Below are 10,428 nucleotides of genomic sequence, written 5' to 3'. Positions count from 1 at the left end.
ACATTAAACTTTGATTCCTTATGTTGGCCTCACCCTACCCCTGTGGACCAAGATCTGAACAATTTAAAATCAACATTAGATACGACACTACTTCAGGAAGCTTTCACCTGACTGTCATCTTATCTTTTCCAGTAGTTATTGAAAAGAAGATTTAAAAAAAAAAAGAGATTCCTCCTATATCTTTCAATTGTAAAATTTGATACCCTAAATTGTGGCCCCACCCTACCCCCGGGGGCATGATTTGAACAATTTAAATACACTACTTCAGGAAGCTTCCACATTTAAGTTTCAGCTTTTCTCGGTCCCAGTGGTTCTTGAGAAGAGGGTGTCTTAATGACCCCACCCTATTATTGCCTTCTCACCCCTATATCACCCCTTGTAAGGGGGTTTGGCTCTTCCTTTCTAAGTTTAGGATTCTCTTTACCCAGGGGTGCTTTGCATCAACTTTGGTTATATTTTTCCCAGTGGTTCGTGAGAAGAAATAGAAAAGGTGAAAACTTTAAAGACGGTCGGACAGACAGACGAACAACGGACAATGGGTGATCAGAAAAGCTCACCTGAGCTTCCAACTCAGGTGAGCTAAAATGTGGACCCCTAACCACAATTATATTGGTACATGTATAACAAAAACACAAAAATGTTATCTAGGTAATTATTATTACTGAAGACAAAAAGAAACATCTAAATGTATATATTGAGAGGAAAAAAAATTGTCTGATTTATAAGTTAAATCAGGAATCCCGGTATAGTTGTATATCATAGTCGTACACACGCTCCTGGACCCAATTTTCTGACCTAAAAGATTCCGTCCGACAGTAATGTGAGTAATGCTATTTTTTCTGTCTGTTTTCCTATGTGTGTGTGTTTGTTAATCTCTCTCTCTCTCTCTCTCTCTCTCTCTCTCTCTCTCTCTCTCTCTTCATGACCTTAGTAAATTTTCGTCAAAACAATATATCGACGACAATATGTGCCGATGCTTGACTGTACATATTGTCGCTGACGACAATATGTGCCGATGCTTGACTGTACATTCTGTCGTCCATTATGCAGGAGGAAGATAATGCTCGTCTCGGCACATATTGTCGCCAGCGGCAGTATGTACCGATGGACGACAATATGTTCAGTGAGGGTAGGTACATATTGTCGCCGACGACAATATGTAAACAACGACAATATGTACCGTCACAAGGTGACTTAATGCTGTCTGGTTTTGTCCGTCCTCGTGCGTTATGCGTCGTGCATTAATATTTGAACATTTTCAGCTTCTTCTCTGGAACCACTGAACCAGTTACAACCAATTTTGTTATAGAACATCTATGAGAGAAGGGAGACAAAATTTATGAATTTCAAGTCCCGCCTCCCTGGGGCCTTAGAGGTTGGGCTAAAACCATCAAAATTAATGCAATATTTAAAAATCAGCTTCTATACTCTTGGACATCAAACAGTTGAACTGTTGCTATGGTTGTAATAAGCTTTGAACCCTCTACCAAGATTGTGAAATCCATGGCCCCAGGATCAGGGGTTCTGGAGTAAGGGTGAGGCTCTTATATCATATAGTGAAAATACATAAATTTTCCACAAATATTCTTTTCTCTCCTGTACATTTAGCAGATAAGCTAGGTACATTGTTAGGAAGAGAAATGATGCCTCTTTCAAAAGTGTAAAAAAAAAAGTGTCTTCAGGTTCAAGGGTCATGGGGGGGGGGGGGGGGGCTCTTTTGATTATATAGTTAAACACATTATTTCTTTAAACATCTTTTCCTGGGAATTAAGCAAGGCTGCCTCTTCTTAAACTGTGAATTTCATGGCTGTTGTGTAGGGAGTTCTAGTGTTACGGCGGAGCTTTATTGATTATGTAAGTCATTTTCCAAAAAAAAAAAATGTGAAGCTTTTGAATGGCATATTTTTGAAAAGTGAAAGTGGTTTAACTATGATTTTTTTTTTTTTCAACTTTATTTGAAGAATACAGTTTTAAACTACAAATATCATTACATTGCAGAAAAGAAAATATTTCTTTAATAAATTGACATTTTATCTTTCTCATTCAAAATTTAATTTCCTTCCTGTTAGTTTTATCAAAAGAGCCGTAAAATTCTTTTTTTTTCAAATTTCTCTTTAAATAATCTTTCCTATATTGTCAAAAACTTGAAAATTAATCATTGAATGCCAGGATGCTCAACATTTATCCAATATATGAGTGTTTGAATGCATGACAACCTACAACAAACTAAGCAGAAGCAAAATCTACAGATCTCTTTTCATGACAACTTTATGGCAAAATGTTTATAGTTGAGAAAAACATGCTTGTATATTATTTTGGTGATTAAAATTAACAATTACAGTAACTTGATTATACAGGTGTATGCCGAAGTAAATCAATTATAGAATTGTGTTAGTAACAGTAAGGACTCGGGGTAACAGGAAGAACAAAACTGTAACAGGTTGGACAAAGAAATCAAGAATATAAACAAAAATTAGACTTTTTCTAACTCATGTGGTTTAGAGAAGAGAAAGAAATGAAAGATAAAACATGATATTGCTAATTCTGGTAAATTCGAAACATTTAAAGACATTTATGCCCCCCCCCCCCCCCCCACACCGTTACCAAATTTAATTGTAAAGTGTCGTCGAAAAATAGATGAGTTATTTTTTTATTTTTTATTTTTCATTATAGGTACTCCATGATGTTGCATAAGTTAGAAGAAATTTTCATAATTATAGGTAAAAGAAATGACTTAACCAAAATAGGTATATAAAAATGTAAGGATAATTTGCCCCCCCCCCCCCCTGTAACAATTTTTGTCCATTGTGTTATCAAAGTGCAAAAGTGCATGTTTTTGTAGCAATGACACTATGTGATGCATATTTTTCAATATAATTTGCGTCATTTATTAACAAAGGAAATTAAACTTTTATTACTTAGAAAGATAAAATTCATTGTTTTTATTGTTAAAACTCAAAGTATGAAGTCCAATTGTCCCTTCTGTTACCATTTTTAGTGACAGTAACAGAATGGACTTTTCTAATATAAATCCCTGGTTATTTAGTATAATGGACTTTTTTCTGCGTCATCGAGATATTGAAACCATTTGTTTATAACTAAGTACATCTTATTGTTCTACAAGATTGAAAAATAAAAAGAGTTCATTATTATGAAGGTAACAAAATGCATTAGTTCTTTGAAATTGCTTCCGGGTATTAAATTGAAAAAAAAAATGCATGCTTATGAATGTCATGGTCCCAGGGTCAGGGGTTCTGGGGTTCTTATTATCATTTCTGGCTCTATTGATTATTTAGAGAAATGCATGATTTCTTTATATTTTCCCTCTGCTCTTTGGTATTTAAGGAAACTAACATAGTACGTACATAAATACATAGGTATTGTTATCGTCAAAAATTGTGAAATTCTTGGCCCCCGGGTAGGGGGTTCTGGTGTTAGGGATGGACTCTATAGATTATATAGTTGAAATGCATTAAGTATATGAAAATCTTCTCTGTTTCTGAGTACTTAGCTGATAAATTAAGTTCATGGTTATAATGAGCAAAGTTGCCTCTTCCTAAATTGTGAAATACGTGGCCCCGGGGTCAGCGGCTTTTATGTCAGAAGAGGTTGGGGTGGGGCTTTTGAATATAAATTATTAATCATTGTATGTTGTTTAACGTCCCACTCTAGAATTATTCACTCATATAGAGACGTCACCATGTACCGGAGAAGGGATTGAAATTTAGACCTATACTCGGCACCCAGGACCATTGAGCAGCGAGGGTTCATAATCGTGCCAACGCCTACCGTGACACGAGGCCTCGGTTTTTAATGTCTCATCTGTACGAACCGTGGCTTTTTTTTCCTAGTACCGGGCGCTTGGCGAAGGAACGGTCACTACCTATATTTACTTATTAGGTTTGACGCAGTGCGTTGAACGAAAATCGAACCCGGGTGTCCCGATCACGAAGCGAACGTGTAATGAATATATAGTGAGAAGTATTTTTAAAAAAAAAATCGGTGGAGGAGGGGTTCTTTTTGAATTTATAGTGAATATGCATTATTTATTTGAAAATCTTCTCTACTCCTGGGACCGGTCAGGGTAGCCTAGTGTTAGGGCGTTCGCTTCGTGATCGGAACGCCGGGATTCGATTCTCGCACACCGCGCCGCGTCAAACCTAAGAAGCAGACATAGGTAGAGAATGTTCCTTGGCCAAGCGCCGGCACTAGAAGTGAAAGTCCTGGGTCTTTCGGATGAGACCTTAAAAACCGAGGTCCAATGTTACGGTAGGCGTTGGCACGAAAAAGAACCTCACTGCTCAATGGCCCCGAGTGCCGAGTATAGGTCTAAATTTGAAGCTCTTCACCGGTATATGGTAACGTTTCTATATGAGTGAAAAATTCTCGAATGGGACGTAAAACAACATAAATAAATCAATTTCTACTCCTGGGTATTAAGGAAACAAGCTAAATGCATGATTATGATGAGCAGGGGTGTCTCTTCCAAAACTGTAGATTTCCTGGCCCTGGGGCCTGGGGCTATAGTGTTGGTGCGGGATCCTATTGATCGTATAGTAAAAATGCATTAAAAATATAATACTTAAAAAATTCTTTGAAAATCTTCTCGGCTTTTTGGCATTAAGCAATCAGACTAAGGACATGGTTATGATGAGCAAGAATGCCTCTTCTAAAAATGTGAATTTCATGGCCCATGGGTCAGGGCATTTGGTGTTACGTCGGGGCTTCCAACATTGTAAAATTCATGGCACCTGGGTAAAGGTTTCTGGTGTTAGGACAAGGCGCTATTGAAGATATAGTAAAAATGCATTAATTCTTTGGAAAATCTTCCTGTGTGCTTTTTGGTATTGAGCAAACAATTTACTGAGTAAGTGAACGATTATGATGAACAAGAATGCCTCATTCAGAAATTCATGGACCCTGGGACAAGATTTTTTGTGTTGGGGATGGGGTAAAGCGGGGAGGGTTTGGGGGGCTTGTGTCCCTATTTATCATGTTTCATTTATTTGAAAATATTCTTCACTAAAGGTAAAAAACAAAAAACTAAGTGCATTGTTATGATGAGGAAGAGTGCCTTTTCCAAAATTATGAATTTCTTGGCCCCTGGGTCAGGGGTTCTTGTATTAGGGCACAGCGCTATTGATAATATACATAAAATAATTTAATCGTAAAATATCTTCTCTCCACTCCTAGTTATTTAATAAACAAACTATGTACATAGTTATGATAAATAACAGTGCCTCATTCGAAATTATGAAATTCGTGGCCACTGAGTAAGGGGTTTTGTTGTTATGGTTCTGCTCTAATGTTTATATAGTGAAAATGAATTTATTCTTTGAAAATCTTCTCTTCTCCTGGGTATTTAGCAGATAAACTAAGTATATTGTAATGATAAGCAATTGTACCTATTCCTAGAATTTTAAATTCCTGGCCCATGGCGAGGGGTTCCCTTGTTACGTCGGGGCTTTATTGATTATATAGTTAAAAAAAAAAAAATCTTTAAAAATCTTCTCTTTTCTGCTCCTTATCAAACAAACTAAGTGCATGGTTATGATAAGCAAGGATGCCCCTCTGAAAATCGTGAAATCCATGACCTCTGTGTCAGGGGCTGTAAGGGTTGGGCTCTATTGATAATATTCTGAAAATGCATAAGTTCTTTAGTCGCCGGTGTGGTGCAGTGGTTTGAGCTTTTGCTCTAGAGTCGCAAGGTAAGGAGTTGATCCTTACTTCGTGCGTTCGAGTCCCACTGTGGGATGTGGTGACCACTCCTCCGGATGAGACCGTATAAACTGAGGTCCCGTGTCGCAGTAGGTATTAGTATGAAAAAGATCCCTCACTGCTCAATGGTATAAAATTGCACCCCTCCACCGGCAAGTTATGGCATCTCAGTATGAGTGAAATACTCGCGAAAGGGACGCTAAACAAACAAACAAACATAAATTCTTTAAAAGTATTTTGGGCCTCTAGTATTTAAGTAGACAAACAAATTTCATGTTTATCATGTGCAAAGATGATCCTCTTACAAAAATGTGAAATTCCTGGCCTCTTGGTTTAATCAGAAATTAGACATAAAAAATGGAAATTCCAAAATGACATAAGACGTTGAAAAGACATTGATCTTGGAACTTTATATCTTCAGTTTTCCTTAGTAAATTTCAATGAATTGATATCACTTAAAACTGCTGCACATTATTGCCTCCTCAATTGCTTTATGGTTCCAAAGACTACCTCCAAAGCAGCCTGTGTGCCCATGTGTCAAACTGCCAGCAATTTTCCGCATCAGCACTTGAATAAATACATTTCAGATTTGTTTTTGGAGATTTTCTGCAGTAGAAACCATAATAAGAACATTGCAAGTAGAGTAGTAGCAAACATTTCATACCAATATATATATATATATATATATATATATATATAATATATATATATATATATATATATATATATATATATATATATATATATATATATATATATATATATATATATATATATATATATATATATATATATATATATATATATATATATATATATATATATTGGTATGAAATGTTTGCTATATATATTGAAATTTAAGTAACACCTGTCTGAATAAAACAAGAGGCCCAAGGGCCTTTACGGTCACCTGAGTATAATGTAACGATTCCATAGATGAAAACAAAATAATAGATTGCCCAAAAGCAAGAGAAGTAGGATAATCAGGGATCAGCAAAATATTAATTTAGTACTCAATAACAAATCTTAAAGTTGATCTATTTACTTGGGTGTACTTTCCCCTATTTGTCACTATCCTCATGTGGACTAAACAAAACAATAGTTCTAGACCACTATAAGTTAACACATTTCATTCCCTCTCGCATTGGCCTCTTTTGGTCTTTAAAGATTATTTATTGTACAAACCCTAACAAAAATATACTATTGTTTACTATAGTTAACTATAGTATCAACGTTTTTACTATAGTAAATCAAAGTTTTCAATGTAGGGAATCAAAGTATTTTTACTATGGATTTCAGATTGTTACATTTTATGTTCTATAGTTCATATATGCATATTTGTTATACTAAATGGAATTTACAAGTTTTACAACATTGGTAATAAATTTAAAAGATTTTAAACAATTAAATCTCAAAAAAAGTTCTAAAGCAATGTTTCATAGTAAATCAAAATATCAAAGTATTTACTATCGTTACATTTAGTAAACTATAGTTAACTATAGTAAACTATAGTTAACTATAGTAAAATATAGTTAACTACAGTAGTTTTTTGTTAGGGAAGATCAGGTATTTTTGTTCAATTTTTATTTATCTATTATTCTTAATCTGATCATATAAAAACCATGAAATTACTAAAACACAACTGCTAATTAGAACTTTATATACTCTATTCGCAACCTAGATGCCCAGGAGCAGGGAAGATTTTCAAGGAAATAATCCATTTTCACTAAAGATTCAATATAGCCCCACCCTAATACCAAAGCCCCGGACCCAGGGGCCAGGATATTCAAAATTTGGGAAGAGGCACTCTTGCTCATCATAACCATGCACTTAGTGTGCTTCTTTAATAACAATGGGCAGAGAAGAAGATTTTTCAAAGAAATATAATGTATTTCTACTATATATTCAAGAGAGCCTCACCCTAACACCAAAATCCCTGACCCCTGGGTTATGAATTTAACTTTTTTGAAAAGATTTCTTTGCTCTTAATAACCATCCAATTAGATTTTCTGTTAAATTCCCCGGGGCAAAGAAGAAGATTTAAAAAATGCATTTCCACTGTATATTAAATAGACCCCCCCCCAAAAAAAAAAAAACACAAACACACACATGAAGCCCTGGCCCGGGGGCCACAAATTTCACAATTTTGGAAGGGGCATCCTTGATTATCATAACCATGCACTTAGTTCATCTGTCTAATGTTCTTAGTTTTCATGGAAATATCTCGCAGTGAAAGAATATACAGAATTAATTATTTATGCCTCTTGTGGAAGAAATTTAATATTGTAAATTTTGTTTCTTAATTGTTAAAAACACATGATATTTAAGCTTTTAAAAGATATCGTTTCAAAATGATCTTACATAATTTTCTAGATGGAAAATTTACAACATTCTCCCAGGAGAAGATTTATCTTGAGTCATCTCTTAAAAAAAACAAAACAAAAAAAAAAAAAAATAAAAAAAAAAAAAAAAAAAAAAATAAATAAAAAAAAAAACAGGTGCCCGTCGCCGATAATTGTCATCATCCCGATAAGAGATGTGTAATTAATTAGTCTGCTCCCAAAATCCGCGCAATTAAAAATGTATACAAGATATATACACATTGCTAAGTTTCTCGATACAGCAGATGAAGTAGGTCAGGAATGGGCACGATTACTGAAAAATGTAATCGATTAATAATCGATTACTTAGAGGAATTTTGTGTACTCGATTATTAATCGATTACATTCATTTTTGTCCTGTAATCGATTGTAATCGATTACTTTGGAAGATGTAATCGATTAATAATCGATTACTTTCAGGTTTTTATCCTTTCAAATATCAAAGCAATATTTAAATGGTAAATGTTGATGTTAGCGACTGAAGTTTGTGAATGTGTTCCTGCAGTTTTAGTGCAGATTCTTTTAAGGTTTTATTATTATGGCTAACATTCTCACTAAATGCCCAATTGAGGGATTCTCTACCATGGAAAGTGGAGACAAGATTCCTACAATAAAATGTGCCAAGGAATTAATTATTCCTTTCAACCTTGGATCTGAACCTCCATATTTATCGACTTGTTGCAAAAATTATTCAATATTTTATTGTGAATTACTTCATTAGAAGTATTTGGGCTGCCCGTATGCTAACAGTATACATTAAACATTCCTGTACGTGTCTTTTTCAAAAAAAAAGTAAATTAGAACTCTTAGTAATAAACATATAAATTAAATGTGTCTTTAAGTAATTAAACTAATACCACAATTTCATTCTGTATTGAAATAAGAGTTTTGAGAGCTATTAATTGTTTTAATAATATTGTTTGTCTTCAATGGAACTATCAATTATAAAATATTGTTTGTATTCAATGGAACTCAATGAATTATAAAAGTTAAACACTAGGTAGTTCACAGTTTACACCTCATTATCTGCATGTCAGGGGTGTCTTGAAGTCAATTAATTAGCCAAGATAAGCAAACGCAGTGACACTAACTCCCTCTCTTAAAAATATAGACTTATAACCTCTCACTGACAAAAAAGCAACCTTACAATTTTGAATGAAAACTTGAGAATGATTTTGCAAATTTTAAAGTTACTAAAACACAAGTTTGAAGTTGTTTAAACATTTTTAGATATGAATAAGTATTTCCATCTTCTTCTTTTTTTTCGAGTACAATGTAGTTTATTTACCAAATTAATTATATCTAATACAGCACTTAAATCTGTTATAGCTATTTATAATTTTCTATTATACAAGACAAAGGTTTTCAACATCTGAAATATGAAAAAAAAAAACATTCAGCAAGAGGACAGTGTGTCAAATGTAAAATGCACACGAAAAATCTGTATATTTTATTAATAATTGATTGAAGTACACTTCTGAATTATTTAATACTAGACCATTAGGTCTATAATGCAAATTTTATTGAGAACATTATTAAACTTATGATAATAAAAGTTAGGAAATCCAAACATTACACTAGGTGGTTTATATTTGATATTTATGTGTGTCTGACTGGAAATAATTCTCCAAAATAACATCCATTTATGTATAAAATAATCGACAGTAATCGAAAAAGTAATTATAATTACATTGACAATTTTAGCTGTAATCGATTAAATTACGGTTACAAGTAATCGAAAATCTCTTCGATTACATATTACTGTCGATTACTTAAAAGAAAAAGTAATCATTACAATCGATTACGATTACTCGATTACGATTACCCCATCCCTGAACTAGGTGTCCAAATTCGATGTCTACAAATTAATTGTTTATAATCTCTACAATTTTCATCAAGACACCGTGAAGTAAGTTATAAGGTCGCTGACTAATGAGCGGGAGGAACCCGTTTCGACCATGGGTTTCTGCACGCATTTTTTTTTTTCTAAGGATCATTTTTTTATTCCAAAATAGATTAATTTAATACCATTATATTATGAAAACGTGAAATAAAACCTCTTAGTTAAAAAAATAAGCCGATTATTTAATAAAAAGATAAACTGAAAGATAACTGAAAGGCCACTGAAATGTATCTGCCATTCAGTCGACTGAATGATAACTGAAAGATTACGGAAAATTCACAGGAAAGTCACGGGAAAGGATCTTTTCAGTGACCTTTCAGTGAACATTCAGTTACCATTCCGTCTACTGAATGGTGTAATTTCACTCTGTGATAATTTGACAAATGTTCTTAATAAAGTATTTTTAATTGATATGTTAATTATGAT

This window comes from Saccostrea echinata, unplaced genomic scaffold (genome assembly GCF_033153115.1).
Source record: "Saccostrea echinata isolate AGI-Se365-2 ecotype Australia unplaced genomic scaffold, CSIRO_AGI_Sech_v1 ptg000032l, whole genome shotgun sequence".
Lineage (NCBI taxonomy): Eukaryota > Metazoa > Mollusca > Bivalvia > Ostreida > Ostreidae > Saccostrea > Saccostrea echinata.
The sequence above is the reverse complement of the archived record's forward strand: the minus strand, read 5'-3'. Positions refer to the sequence as shown.